A 14,927-nucleotide genomic window follows, 5' to 3' on the forward strand; every position below is an offset into this window, starting at 1 on the left:
AATTTGACCTCCATTTTGTTTTAATTGTTGTGAAATGCTGAAAGGGTTAAGAAACTTTCTAACTGCTGTTTTAGATTCTTTCAGGAGTGCAGTTTTTAGAATGGGGTAACTTTTGGGGGGTTTTATTAGAGAGGCCTTTCAAGTTCCCTTCAGAACTGAACTGGTCCCTTGAAAAATGTGTTTTGGAAATTTTCTTGAAAATTTGGAAAATTACTGCTCGACTTGTAAGCCTTATAATATCTGAAAAAAATGAAAGGGTGCTTAAAATTTGATTGCTACATAAATCAGAGACATGGTTAATTATATTTATGAAAAAATTCGGGTAGTATGACTTTCTATTTGAAAGGCTTGCAATTTCAAAGTTTGAAAACTGCATTTTTTTCAAAATTTTCACCAAATTTCCTATTTTTTCATAATTAAAGACAAAACATATCAACGAAAATTTACTACTGACATGAAGTACAATGTGTTACGAAAAAACAATCTCAGAATCACTTGTGTAAGTTAAAGCGTCTCAAAGTTATCGCCATTTAAAGTGACATGTCAGATTTGAAAAAAGAGGCCTGGTCCTTAAGTCACTTTTGGGCTGTGTCTCTAAGGGGTTAAAGTCTATAGTTGCCGCTGCTAGCCACTATGCACTCCTACAACGCCTGTACCTGCTGGAACAACGGCTGTTGTGCGACGTCTCCACACTGCTGGCACTAAACATATCATGTGTTGAGCAGAGTGTGTGAGCAGCACAGACCTTTGATGTAGTTCCAAAACCCTCGGGTTCGTCAAAGTCAACTCCCTCAGTTGCTCAACCATGAGTGGCCATGGGTGGCAGACTTATGTGAAATCCCATCCCATCCATTGCACTGGATACGAAACATTAGCATGCGCTCAGCACAACTTCGGATATGGCAGCTGCGTTAAGCAGGGTGCAGGGTACAACACAGACCAGGCCCGAGCACCAGGAACAGGTGTTAGAAATACTGCAGCATTTGCCATTTCCTTCCAATTTTGGGGTTTTGGACCCGCCACCGACTTGTCTGGACCTAAGTGGGGATCATGAGACACAGTTGCCATCAAGGCAAGCTGTGGTCATGTGCGGTTTGCAGTAAGGGGGCAGTGCGCAATTGGAAGAGGAGTTGGTGGATGACGAGGCCACCGACCCCACATGGACAGGGGTGATGTCTAGGGGCTAAAGCAGTGTAGATGTAGAGGGAAGCTAAATCAACAAAAAAAAAAAAGGGTAGAAGCAAAGGCATAAACTGGGGTGATGTTTAGGGGCTAAAGCAGTGTAGATGTGGAGGGAAGCTAATTCAACAAAAAAAAAAAGGGTAGAAGCAAAGGCATAAACTGGGGTGATGTTTAGGGGTGAAAGCAGTGTAGATGTGGAGGGAAGCTAAGCAGCAAAAACAGTGGGTAGAAGCAAAGGCATGCAAAACTCTACCCTGTTGGAAGACTTATTCCTAGGTCTGGAACACGTTAATGGCCCCCCTGGACAAATTACTGCCACTCAGGGGCCTAGTGTCACCAGGAGGGACAAGTATAGGCGCATGTTGTGGGAATACCTGGCCGACACCAGCTCTGTCCTCTCCGATCCCTCTGTGCTCTACAGCCTACACTTATTTTCTCATCTTTTTTTCTTAACTGCACATCTCTTGCCTGCTTCCTTTGGGATCTTAGAAATGGTGGTCCACTTCCACAGATGGTAACTTCAATAGACAGTGTAACGGGAGTAGCTGAGGGATCGCTGTCTTAACCACTTTTTGGCACAAAATTAACTTCCAAAGCCAAATATGGTGCAAGTATATGATGCAAGGACACCTACACACCTATCTCTGACACATTGGGGAGTTCACCCTCATGCGCCCTTTTGGCCTGCACCATCATGCGCCTCTTCCCAGCCACTCCACATTTCCCAAGCTTTTCATTGCAGGCAGAAGTACAACACAACCCACCCCCATGCCCAAGCCTTTAACAGCCTCATCGATAAACTGCTGGCCCTGGAGATGTTGGTGTTTGTTTATGCTTCTGGAGACCCAGGCCTTCCATCAGCAGATGGCAGCTGGGGCACCTCCCTATGCTGGGCCTAGCCGTTACTACTTCTCTTGGTGTGCTGTCCCTGCCTTGCGCCTGCATGTGTCCCATAACATCAGTCGGGCCCAGAGCTCTGCGCTTTGCTGCAAGGTCCACTTGACCACCGACACATGGACAAGCGCCTGTGGTCAGGGATGCTGCAGTGCTTATCTTTAATGACAGGCAGGGTGAATGTGGTGGAGTCTGTTCCCCGGGTGTAAACTGGGGTGGCCTATCTCCTCTCCCAGGCCAAAATTCATGGCAGGAGTAGACTGAAACCCTACGACGCTGCAACCTCCACCCCAGCTACTAGCGGCAAACGCTAAAACACTGGTGTGGGGAGACGTCAGCAGGCGGTGCTGAAGCTCATCAGCTTGGGGGACAGACAGCACAGTGCCTCCGAGGTCAGGGATGCCATCCTGGCTGAGATGGCATTTTTTTTTCCCTGCTACACCTGGGGCCTGGCATTTTTGCGCCTGTGATAATGGCTGGAACCTGGTAGCAGATCTGGAGCTTGCCAGACTCAAACACGGTTCACGCATGGCCCACATTTTCCAACTGGTTGGTGCCATGTTTCTTTGAAACCTACACCATTGTGCCTGATATACAGGTCAAAGTGGGGCCATTTTCATAAGTGAGAACTAGCCTCTGCTAGGCAGAAAACATTCAGAGCACACTCCTCTCATCTTCGCACCGTTGGCTGGCGGAGGAAGACGAGGGGGTTGGAGTGGCATCTGATGTCCCTGTCCCACACGAGGCTAGAGGGTGCACTTCAGTGCATCCCATTGCTTCACCACAAATGGTGTGAAGGGGAGTGGAAAATGGAGGAAATGGAGAGTGACCCTTACAGTTGGGGCCAGCAAAGGCATGCCAAGTAACACACTGGCACACATGGCTGACTTCATCTTGGGTTGCTTTTCAACACATATTTCACATCATGAAGAACGAATAATACTGGATTTCTAGGTCTAATGTCTGTTCCTTTCTTATATTAGGGGAGAGGGAAAAAAAATTACTTCAGTGATACGTTTAGCGTACATAGACTGACTATTAATGTGTATCCCACTTAGTGTTGTTAGGGTTACACACCGTCACAACCTGGCTAAAGCTTCTATAGCTGTTAATAAAGTCAACATAACTTTACGGTATCCAAAAAGACAGCTGGTACCGACAGAGAGCAAGACAAATGTCAACCAAAGCTGTGAGCTCTGAACACCCACAGTGACTTTGGCGCCATCATCATTATAAGGGAGCGGGTGGTAATAAATAACTTGGCAGTGCCTAAAACCCAAAAAGCTTATACAACTATATTTACATTAAGATACACAAATGACACTTTTCAGTAGCATGTCATGAGACAAGCTGATAAGCTCTTCCTTTGTGCAGTGCTATTTGAAAGTTAAACGCTGCCTTTATTTTAATTCGGGAGAAGGTGCAGACATTAGATTTAGAACATGTTGTCTTCATTGTCCAAATCCTCTATATAGGTAACGTGTTTTTCGGGCCGAGCTGTCTGGGAACGAGCTGGTGCAGCACTGACAACCTGGGTGAATATGGCAAGAGCCTGAGATGTAGGGTGAATGAATCCCCAAATTATTTGTGGAATTCCCAGTGAGACAATGGCACTATCTACCAGTAGCAAAAATTGTGGGTGCACGTAACCCCAATATATTCTTTGAATTCCCAGTCAGACAATGGCATTGTATAGCAGTAGCAAAAATTGTGGGTGCACGTAACCCCCATATATTCTTTGAATTACCAGTCAGAAACTGGCACTATATAGCAGTAGCAAAAATTGTGGGTGCACATAACCCCAATATATTCTTTGAATTCCCAGTGAGACAATGGCACTGTATAGCAGTAGCAAAAATTGTGGGTGCACGTAACCCCCATATATTCTTTGAATTCCCAGTCAGACAATGGCACTATATACCAGTAGTAAAAATTGTGGGTGCACATAACCCCAATATATTCTTTGAATTCCCAGTGAGACAATGGCACTGTATAGCAGTAGCAAAAATTGTGGGTGCACGTAACCCCCATATATTCTTTGAATTCCCAGTCAGACAATGGCACTGTATACCAGTAGTAAAAATTGTGGGTGCACATAACCCCCATATATTCTTTGAATTCCCAGTCAGACAATGGCACTGTATAGCAGTAGCAAAAATTGTGGGTGCACGTAACCCCCATATATTCTTTGAATTCCCAGTCAGACAATGGCACTGTATACCAGTAGTAAAAATTGTGGGTGCACATAACCCCAATATATTCTTTGAATTACCAGTCAGAAACTGGCACTATATAGCAGTAGCAAAAATTGTGGGTGCACATAACCCCAATATAATCTTTGAATTCCCAGTGAGACAATGGCACTGTATAGCAGTAGCAAAAATTGTGGGTGCACGTAACCCCCATATATTCTTTGAATTCCCAGTCAGACAATGGCACTATATACCAGTAGCAAAAATTGTGGGTGTATATAGCCCCAATTCTATTGCTAGGGGACTTGCAGGGTATTTCTGAGGTGAAGGTGGGGGGGGCACACCGTTGGAACGGGGATTTGGGGTGTATATATGGGGTATACGGGAATACACTGTCAGTGTGTTCCATTCAGGATCCTGGGAAAGCTGGGTTGCGGCGATTGAGCCCGTCAGTGCCACGTTACACTGACAAGCTTCTCCCTGGAATTGAAGTTATATGTAAGCCCAATATATTCTTTGAATTCCCAGTGAGACAATGGCACTATATGGCAGTAGCAAAAATAGTGGGTGTATATAGCCCCAATTCTATTGCTAGGGGACTTGCAGGGTATTTCTGGGGTGAAGGTGGGGGGGCACACCGTTGGAACGGGTATCGGGGGTATATATCGGGTACACGGGAATACACTGACAGTGTATTCCATTCAGGATCCGCGGAAAGCTGGGTTGCGGCGATTGAGCCCGTCAGTGCCACGTTACACTGACAAGCTTCTCCCTGGAATTTAGCTCTTACAAGAGCTGTTGGTTGTCTTCTCCTTCCTATCCTAGCCTGTCCCTGCCTACCCAGAATCTAAGCCCTAGCTAACTGGACGGAAACCTCCGTCCCCGGTGAATTGCAAGCTCAGAATGACGCGAAGCTGGGCGTCGCTGTTCTTTTAAATTAGAGGTCACATGTTTTCGTCAGCCAATGGGTTTTGCCTACTTTTTTTCAACGTCACCGGTGTCGTAGTTCCTGTCCCACCTACCCTGCGCTGTTATTGGAGCAAAAAAGGCGCCAGGGAAGGTGGGAGGGGAATCGAGTAATAGCGCACTTTACCACGCGGTGTTCGATTCGATTCGAACATGCCGAACAGCCTAATATCCGATCGAACATGAGTTCGATAGAACACTGTTCGCTCATCTCTAATTAGCACTGCATGGTATTTTCTCGAATACATAGGACTTGTAACCTTACATGACACAGATGCAGGAAAAGTCAGGTGCACAGTACAGAATGAGGATAAGATCTTAAAACTGGAAAACATCCATATTGCTTGTGTACAGCCTTCCAAAATCTTGTGCATATTTATCTTCTGCATAACACTGTATATGACGTAATAGGGTTATTAAATTTCCATAAAATATAACTGTTAAGTGCAGATGTACAAGACAGCTGTTTCTGTACAAGTCAAGTGGAATACAAAAAGCCATGTAATTGTTAAATCATTACTACTAAAGAATAGTAACTATGGCCACAGCAACACACATAACAACAAGGGTCTCTGGTGCTTTCCTGTTGCTTATGAACGCCAACATCCATTGTCCACACAAATCCACAATGACATCTCGTATGTGACATATCACAGCTGTTAAGTGACAAAAGATCCTAGACCACTATACTCAATGAACTAAACAATGTAACATTGACAGAAATTAGCATCAAATTTATCAAAATGGCGCTCACTCTATAATATATTTAGCAGAACTCTAGGTTCATGTCATGCATTTACAAAAAGAAAAAAAAAATGGCGTAATTCGGTAATATACTTGGCACAACCATTCCACATTTTACTACCTCATTGATCAATCTTTTTGGACATACACGTTTTAGAACAATCCCTTGCCACAAGACAAAAACATAGTCACCAAACTAAGTCAACGCATAAAGAATTTTGGTGGCACTGACCGACTAATATGTGTGTGGAGGGGCAACCTGATTCTCCGGTTTTTGTAGTTGATGATGAGGTTTGCGCACATGTCAGGAGGAATTTTGGTCCACTCCTCTTCGCAGATTATCTCTAAATCATTAAGATTTTGAGTCTGTCACTTCGAAACTCGTAGCTTCAGCTCCCTGCATAAGTTTTCTATGGGATTAAGGTCTGGAGACTGGCTAGGCCACTCCATGACCGTAACGTGCTGGTTTTTGAGCCACTCCTTTGTTGCCTTGGTTGTATGTTTCAGGTCATTGTCTTGCTGGAAGGACCAGCCACAACCCATTTTTAATTTTTCTGGCTTAAGCAAGGAGGTTGTCACTCATGATTTCACGGTACATGGCTCCATCCAATCTTTCATTGATGTGGTGAAGTAGTCCTGTGCCCTTGGCAGAGAAAGACCCCCAAAACATAATGTTTCTACCTCCATGCATGGCAGTGGGGACGGTGTTCTTTGGGTCATAGGCAGAATTTCTCTTTCTTCAAACATGGTGAAAATAACCAAGCACACAGAAAAATAACGTATACCGATACTTATGGCTACTTTGGCCCAACGGAGGCCAAAAAGATGCTCTTTGATCACCATTGGGTGACAAGTGGACTATAAATACATCTGATGTACGTACTGGGAAGAACACAGCAAATGTGCTATGAAAGTATCCTAAGGGAATTACCGTATTTTTCGGACTATAAGATGCACTGGACTATAAGACGCACCTAGGTTTTAGAGGAGGAAAATAGGGAAAAAAAATTTTGAAGCAAAAACTGGTAAAATATTTAATATATGGGAGTTGTAGTTTTGCAACATTGACAGGTGACCCTGCAGCTGTATGGGGATGCAGAGAGTGTTTTTTTTTTGCGGGGCCAGAAGTACTTTTTAGTTTACCATTTTGGGGAATATCTATTGCTTAGATCACCTTTTATTGAAAAAAAACCCGGTGGTTTATGACATATGATTTTCTACTTTTATATATATATTCTAGGGACTGGAGGTGATTTAGAACTTTTATTTCATATTTTTATTATATATATTTTTAAAGCTTTTTTTTTTTTTTTTTTTTTTTTTTTTTACTATTTTATTCCCCCCCCCCGGGGCTTGAACCTGCGGTCACTTGATTGCAAGTCCCATAGACGGCAATACAACTGTATTGCCGTCTATGGGACATTCTGTCTATTAGTATTACGGCTGGTCATAGAGACCAGCCGCAATACTAATATATAGCAGTGACAGGCCTGGGAGCCTCATTAGGCTCCCGGCTGTCACCCGAACAGGTCGGCTCCTGCGATATCGCCGCGCAGGAGCCGGCCTGCATCTTTACAGGTATGGGGGAGGCACAGGTTCGGGGGAGAAGGGGCCGCTGATACTGACCCGGCATCCGCTGTACTAGAGAGGCGGATGCCGGGGAGGGATAGACGCCGGGGCCTGAGACATCGCTGCGCTCCTCTGCCCTGCAAATTTGGGGGAAAAAAAGTGCGTCTTATAGTCCGAAAAATACGGTACTTTTTCTTTGGAATAGTTTTGGATTTAGGTGGGAAAATTAAAACAAATGTAAAAACTGACAAATCCTATGTGCTCTGATCATCTTACATAAAAATAATTTTACACAAGTCAAATAATCCTAAAACCTAACAGTTTTACGGAGTCATTTTGTTTCGGAGGTATCATAAGCAGAGAGAGACTTGAGAACGTGCTAAGCTGTAGAAGGCATTTACATGAGGAGCGCGGCAGTGCAGTTTGTAATACGAGGATGAAGAGAACTGGCCTTTATAGTCTATTTGGTAGAGGTTTGGCAGTAGCTTCGGCTTACTGTAGTTTGTGCAGTATCTACTAATGACTAGTGTATAAAACAATGACGCACACACAGAAGAATTGCAAATACCATTTATTCCTATTCTAGTCCATCAAGCCCCATGTTACAAGATGATCAGACCTAGATGATCTGGCTCTCAGTCTAGTAGTTCATATGCATGCATCTACAATATTACTTTGCTTCCAGAGGCATAGTTCAATCACTACCGGGCCCTGGAGACTCAGGGGGCCAATAGCCTATCTATAAGATAAGACAACACTAGGATTATAGACAGTACATGGTAAGTGGGGGTCCCATTACATATTTTGCATGGGGGTCAGGAGCTTAAAGTTACTCCTCTAAGCTTCCATATTGTAACTGTACTTACACAGCTACAGAAGGTGAAGTAGTCTGTGTGCTGGTTAAATCAATATAACATCAAATCAATTGATGCTAAAGACTCAAAGAATAGAGAACAAATATACATATTTGTACAGCCAAGAGGAAATATAAGAAAGGCCAAGTCCAGATACATGGATCACAAGATGACCGTCTTTTCAAAACAACTTTATTTCACAATACTCTGTCGCAATGATAACTATCCTGTTTATGTCTATGTGTGACTTCCCAGTGGTTGCATTGTGAATTTCGGTACGTTAAGGCTTTTACTAACAGGTTTCAATATTGTATTAAACTGGTTTCATGGGAAATTGTAGTCTTTAGCTAAATGTGAGCTAAGGTAAGGGCAGACACATCTGTAACTAAGCCTTAAGGCAGAAAACTGATTTATTATTTTAAGTTCTAATATTAGTTGCTGGTGAATAGTTAGGCCTTGCTCTCCCGAATTCTAGCTAACCATAAAAATAAGGTCAACCTGCATACTGTAGTTCTCTACAAGTCTTTCCATAAAGTTGCTCTTTAAAAGCGAAGCATACAGCCAATAGGAAAGGCCATCAGGCATATAGCCAGTACATAAAATAAATTTCTCAGGAAAAAAAGCTTATAAAAATATATTTCCAAAGGGAAACGGTTTAACTTGAGCATTGCAGAGAAAAACGTATGGCTTTCGTGAATTAATTTAGCAGACTTTGCAGCTAAGCCAATATGAATGGTTATACTTCATGTAAGAATGTTCTTCCGCTTTTCTTTTACAAGGAGCATGTTCATTAAAACAAGGAGAAAAAAAAAAAAGATTTTGTAAGAAAGAGTATAGCAAACTGAACTAAAGAGGTAACGTTGCTCATACCAACCAATGGTGTTATAATGTGTATCTTGTCACTTATTTTATACTATGTTATTATATAGTATAAACATAGCCTATATAGGTCATGAAGTCACTGCACATCCATGAAGACTGCTGAGGACCACCAGTATGGCTGTTCTGGAGCAGCAGGGAATATTTTTTTAATTATAAATTATAATTAGTTTTTATTTTAAAAAGTAGAAAAATTCTTTTAAGCAGGTCGTACACCATAGATCAAATTTTTCCTAACCCTCCTCCTTTTCATTGTGCTCTACACTCGTCTGGTCCTTGTCTTCACTGAAATGCAAATATACTAGAGGACGTTTTCAACCCACATAGTTTTTTGGCAACCATAATGGTTGTCACTAGAGATGAGCGAGTACTATTCAAAATGGCTGTTTCGAATAGCACACACCCATAGGAATGAATGGATGTGGCTTCCATTCATTCCTACGGGTGCGTGCTATTCCAAACGGCCGTTTCAAATAGTACTCGCTCATTTCTAGTTGTCACCAAACTAATGTAGATCAATAGTAAGCCATTTTTTCCTTCTATGAACCACTGTTACATACCTCACCAGTTAGGCTTGGGGCCCACCAAAGGATCTTCCAATAACTTTAATGGCTATTCTAGTTAACTCTCCATACTGACCCTACCAATATGAAAGCTTGTGGAAACTGTAGGTCACTCTATATAAATTATTTATACATTCTACAAGCATTAAGTGCTCTGTTTGGGCATGTGGACATTGATCTGCTTTCCAGGTTGTGTTTTCTGTGACAGATGTTACCTCTTAGTGGTTGACGGTGAAGAAAATTCTAGGTCAATCTCTATTTTCTTGGTGGACGGTGTCAGAACCTTGCATAAATCATGAATCATAAACCATACGCTCTAATAACATTAACAGGTTTGGGTCAAATGTTACACATGTGTAAGAGCTCCAGAAACGTGTAAAAACATTGCAAGTTTGACCGTGTCAACAGAAATTTATCAGTCGCTTCTGATGTAAGGATGGCTTTAACATTTATCCATGGTTCTCTTAGCTAGGTCATTTCACAGCACCAATCCTGTCTGTTGCCAAATGCTTGCAGTATATAACATTAGAAAACTGGCAATATACTTGTTTTATGGAGGGGGAGGGTTTGTGAAGGATCCATCTGTTATGTTCTAGAATTGGCTTCAGTGATTTAAAGATGAGGTCCCTTATCCTGTGCTAGCGATGCTAATACACAAGGCTTGGTTGATATCGCCATGTAAAGTCTCACAATGATGTCCTAGCAGCAGAAGTGGTGATCGGAATTTGTATCAAGTACAGATGTTGGAATACAACGCGCTGGAGGTTAGACATTGAGCAATGCTTAGATCATCTATCAGAATGTTTTATTCCAGAATTTTAGGTATGTCAAAAATCTAATGAAGAAGCAGTAAGAGCTGTTCTGCAATGCATAAAAAGTATAATAAAGATGTGAATTACACGGCGGCCTCAGACTGAAGAGAAGAAAAGTAGTTTTGTGCATTTCTTCCAATTCACATTATTGCAGTTCACACACCACTCACCAACAGGCAAATATAGCTAAAGAAGCAGTCTTATTAGAGCACGTAGACATTATGGCGGTGGATCAAGACAACACACTATTAACCAGGCCCCCTGGAGCCTGGGGGTCCAAACCCCTCGCTCTACAACATTAGAAGACACTACTATAGCTATCCCATGGTAATCAGGAGTCCTTTACAATTTTTTCATCGGGCTTATGAGCTTCAAGTTACATTTCTGTCTATAACCTATAACATTCTTGTGGACTTCAGCTATCCTTATAGTACATTCCTCTGAATGGCTGGCATACAAGGGAAAATGCCTGGCTGGCCATGGCTTTGCCAGCCAAAACAAGCTAATGGGTATAATCTTTAATGAGCTATCCCATTATATGCCAGGGCCTTGTTGTTCAGATGGGGAGGAATAGTGTTCTTGGTGAACTCTCTCTGTCAAACAGAGGGTGGCATAGACTATAGTCCAATGACCCACTAACTCAAGGCCAGTCCTACCTCAGACGTCAATAGGAGCTGAGCTACGGTAACAGCTCCAAATTCTATATAGTGCTATCTGCTTCCAGCTCTGTGCACTGTATGGTGTAGGGACCAGACCACCCCACTCCCGCAGATCCATGCGGGGGAGGGGAATCAGCTGTGACCCCTCACCTATCTTACAGATGGAACATTACAAATAATTCTGGACAATCCCTTTAAATCTGGTGGGAGACGCAAGGGGAAAAAAGGGTTTGGTGTATGATTTTAGGTGCCCATAATAATTGTGCTGAATAAAAATGGGAAATTTCAACAAAATAATTAACCGATTGTGGGTGAAATTTCCACAATGAATGATTATTTCGACCAATCTATGACACACAATCATTGTCTAGAAAGTGGTCGGTCACATTAAAAATCTTCACGTGATATACGAAACACGTTTCATTCACACAAAATGTTTCTTTTGACCAATAAAAATTATACTTTTACAAATGTTGAGAAAGACACGTACGGTTAGATTGAATGACTGTAAAGACCAATATGGACTGAAATATTCATGTCTGTGCTTCCTTTGTATTGCTTTTGCAGGACACAGTACTAATATTACCATAAGTAATAAACTGAATAATGAGAACCAACTACTTTACACTACAGGATTAGTCATTGGGTATTAACCTGCACCAGAGAAAAACATATTTAATCCAAATTAAATTCCCTGGTCTCAATGCCTAAGATGCCTTTATCATGCATCGTGTACCCCTTTGCAGGCGGCATGGTGGTCTCCATTTAGACTGAATAATTTTTTTTTCCAGATTTAAGTATTAGTAAAAAGGGAAAAAGAAAAATCCTGTTTTTCATTCCATGCGAGTAATAGCGTGATGGGCGTTTAATCTGCCCTGGTAATACCATGTTTCTATATGCAATTAATCCACTCTATTACATGCTAATCCTGCTATTACAGAGTCCCTATTATTTAGCACGCATGACCCATTATAAAAGCATCAGTCAGTATATATCCAGAGATTTCATAAAGAATATTAATGCTAAGCCAAAACATGGAAACCACTGGCCTGGAATAATACAAGTGTCACATAACATTAATAGGACTTGTTGGTTACATGGTTTTACCAAACACTTTCAATGATTTATTGGTTGAACTGAAGTACGGACTAAAAAAAATATATATTTTTGTTGCAGACAACCTTACTTTACGCGAATAGTATTACTCACCCATTCCATATTCACCAAATTTAATAACCAGACACTGATAATTCTGGCACAGGTGTATATTTTGTACATAGTCCTAAATATTAGAATCTATTACTAAATGATACTTGTCGGGAGTCGGACAATTGTCTTGACAACTTTGTGGTTTCGACCTTCCATATCCAACACCCAGTAAATATTGTACATGGGTCCTATTAACCAGAATCTATATGATGATACTTGTTGGGTGCCGAACCATAGTCTTGGCAGCTGTATGCAGTTGCGTCCTTCCATGTCCGATCAGACCGGAGGTATTCCCCCCGGAGGTGCAATTACATAACACTAGATGCTTCATAAATATTACTTTCAAGCCCAACACCATATCTTACAACGTACTAACATAGGAATATTAAATAAATGCATCCCATGCTGCTTCAATCTGCTCCAGTCCTCGCACCTACTGTATAAAGTGGACGTTACCCTGTTGGCACAGATACTAGGTTGGATTCATGTAGACTGGGCAAGATAAGCAGCCATTGTGCCATTCCTTTATCCGCTTTCATTTGTAAGCACTTATGGGCTGGGTTCTCCCTTCTTTTGTTTGATAGAGGTTTATTCTGGCACTATTTAAAGGTTATCACTATCAGTACATAGCACATAGGAGCAATTCATTCATTATAAATACAGTTCACCTCCAGGTTTGGGAATAACCAACAGAAGTGTATGAGAACAATGATGTATTAGAGTCCTTTTACATGATACACATATTCAGGCTGAGAAATCCAGGGCAGCCCATGTGTCTCAGCCTAACCGTGGCTCCTATGCACTGAACTCACAGCATCATATGGACTTATACTGCTGTGAGAACTACTGGTAACCATGCATTGCAGAGAAATGTAGGACACTCCGCTGCAGATTCTGTTGAGAATATTTGGAGAAAAGAAGTCCTGAGCAAAGTCCTTTTCTCTCTGCTGTTTCAGTATAAAAATGGTGGAAACCTGTTGGACACCCAGCACACCCCATTATACTCTATGGGGTCCACGGGTAACTGGACCACCAATTGAGAGCCCGGTGTAAGTGTGAACCAAGCCTAAAACTGGAAACAGAGACCTGAAGCCATGACCTAAAAAAGGGATATCAATAAGTTTTGTGTATTTTACCCACAATGGTTTACACATGCTTTATCTGCTCAGGCTGGGCATTTGGCATTGATAAAGAGATTTATTACATACCTGTACACACCTCGGTACACAATCCCACACTGATATAGACACAAGCAACAGAAGGAGAGGAAGAAGAATAATTGGACTGGGGGAGGGGGGTTTGTAAAAAAAAAAAAAAAAGAAGAGAGAACCCAATGATCTCTGGGATGGGCTGTGAATGATGTGGGTGAGGGGCATGCATTATCTGAAAAAATTGGCCAGGTGGATAGACAAAACCAATTGCTAAAGAAGCAGTCTGGACTAAAATGAGCCATGAAAGAAATGTAAGCAAGCCTACCGGGATGTAGACTGTGTTATACATTGTATTAGGACAAATAAAAGTTGCACCAATAAAAGAAAAAAATATATTTTTCCTTTTATTATAAGGCAATATATTTTCTAAACCAATAAAATAATTTCCACAGTAGTAAAGGCAGAATTATATAAATATGGTGTAATAAAATAAATACAGTGTCAAAGACAGTTTAATATTTAGCATTTTTCTAGTGAGTTTTCTCCCTATGGCGCCTAAAGGATAATCTACATCCATATTTATTAGGAATCTGAGCCTAGCTAATATGTAATACATAAGATAAATGACGAACAAAAGAAATTGTCAAGATGAGATTGGCTGTCACTATTCTACAATCCACAACCCATACATTAGTTAGCTTTTTTACTTTTCTGGTGGTTTTCTATCATGACGGATCAGTATGCTGTCAGCCAGCTTGGACAATAGTTCAAGAGACGTAAATCTGGATAGAAGAACAAAATAAACCTTGGATACAAATGCTTGTTTTAAAGGGTTTTTTAAAGAGTTAAATATTAAAGGGGTATTCCCATAACTCTTGTTCTGCAGCCTGAAGGCTCTGTACTCTCTTCACGTCCTGGATTTCTCGCACATTGGTGGGTGGGGTTACACTTGCTCTGCTATCTGCTATGATCCACAGTACGAAGCTGATGCAGCAGAGCTGGATTTGAGTCAGCTTACATTACATACAGAGGTAACTGACACCTTATCTCAGCCCTTATCAGCCAAATTCAATTAAACTGTCTGATAAGTGGAAAAGCTGAAGATAGACAGCACAGTAATCCTGGAGATCTCACCTCCTCCCTCCCCTATATGAGGAGCTCTGTTGCTTGTCAGCCCATCCCTCCCCCCTGAGAGCAGGCAGCTAGTCACTTGACAAATAAGCAGATAATCCCAAGGGCCAGTGTCAACAATG

General features: G+C 41.7%; 1 protein-coding gene across 3 annotated transcripts in view; it reads right to left on the reverse strand.

Annotated features, from left to right (window-relative positions):
* MAPRE2 (microtubule associated protein RP/EB family member 2) overlaps positions 1 to 14,927 on the reverse strand; it is a 136,560-nt gene that overhangs the window by 66,047 nt on the left and 55,586 nt on the right. The window lies entirely within an intron of this gene.

Source organism: Leptodactylus fuscus, chromosome 4 (assembly GCF_031893055.1).
Source record: "Leptodactylus fuscus isolate aLepFus1 chromosome 4, aLepFus1.hap2, whole genome shotgun sequence".
Taxonomy (NCBI): domain Eukaryota; kingdom Metazoa; phylum Chordata; class Amphibia; order Anura; family Leptodactylidae; genus Leptodactylus; species Leptodactylus fuscus.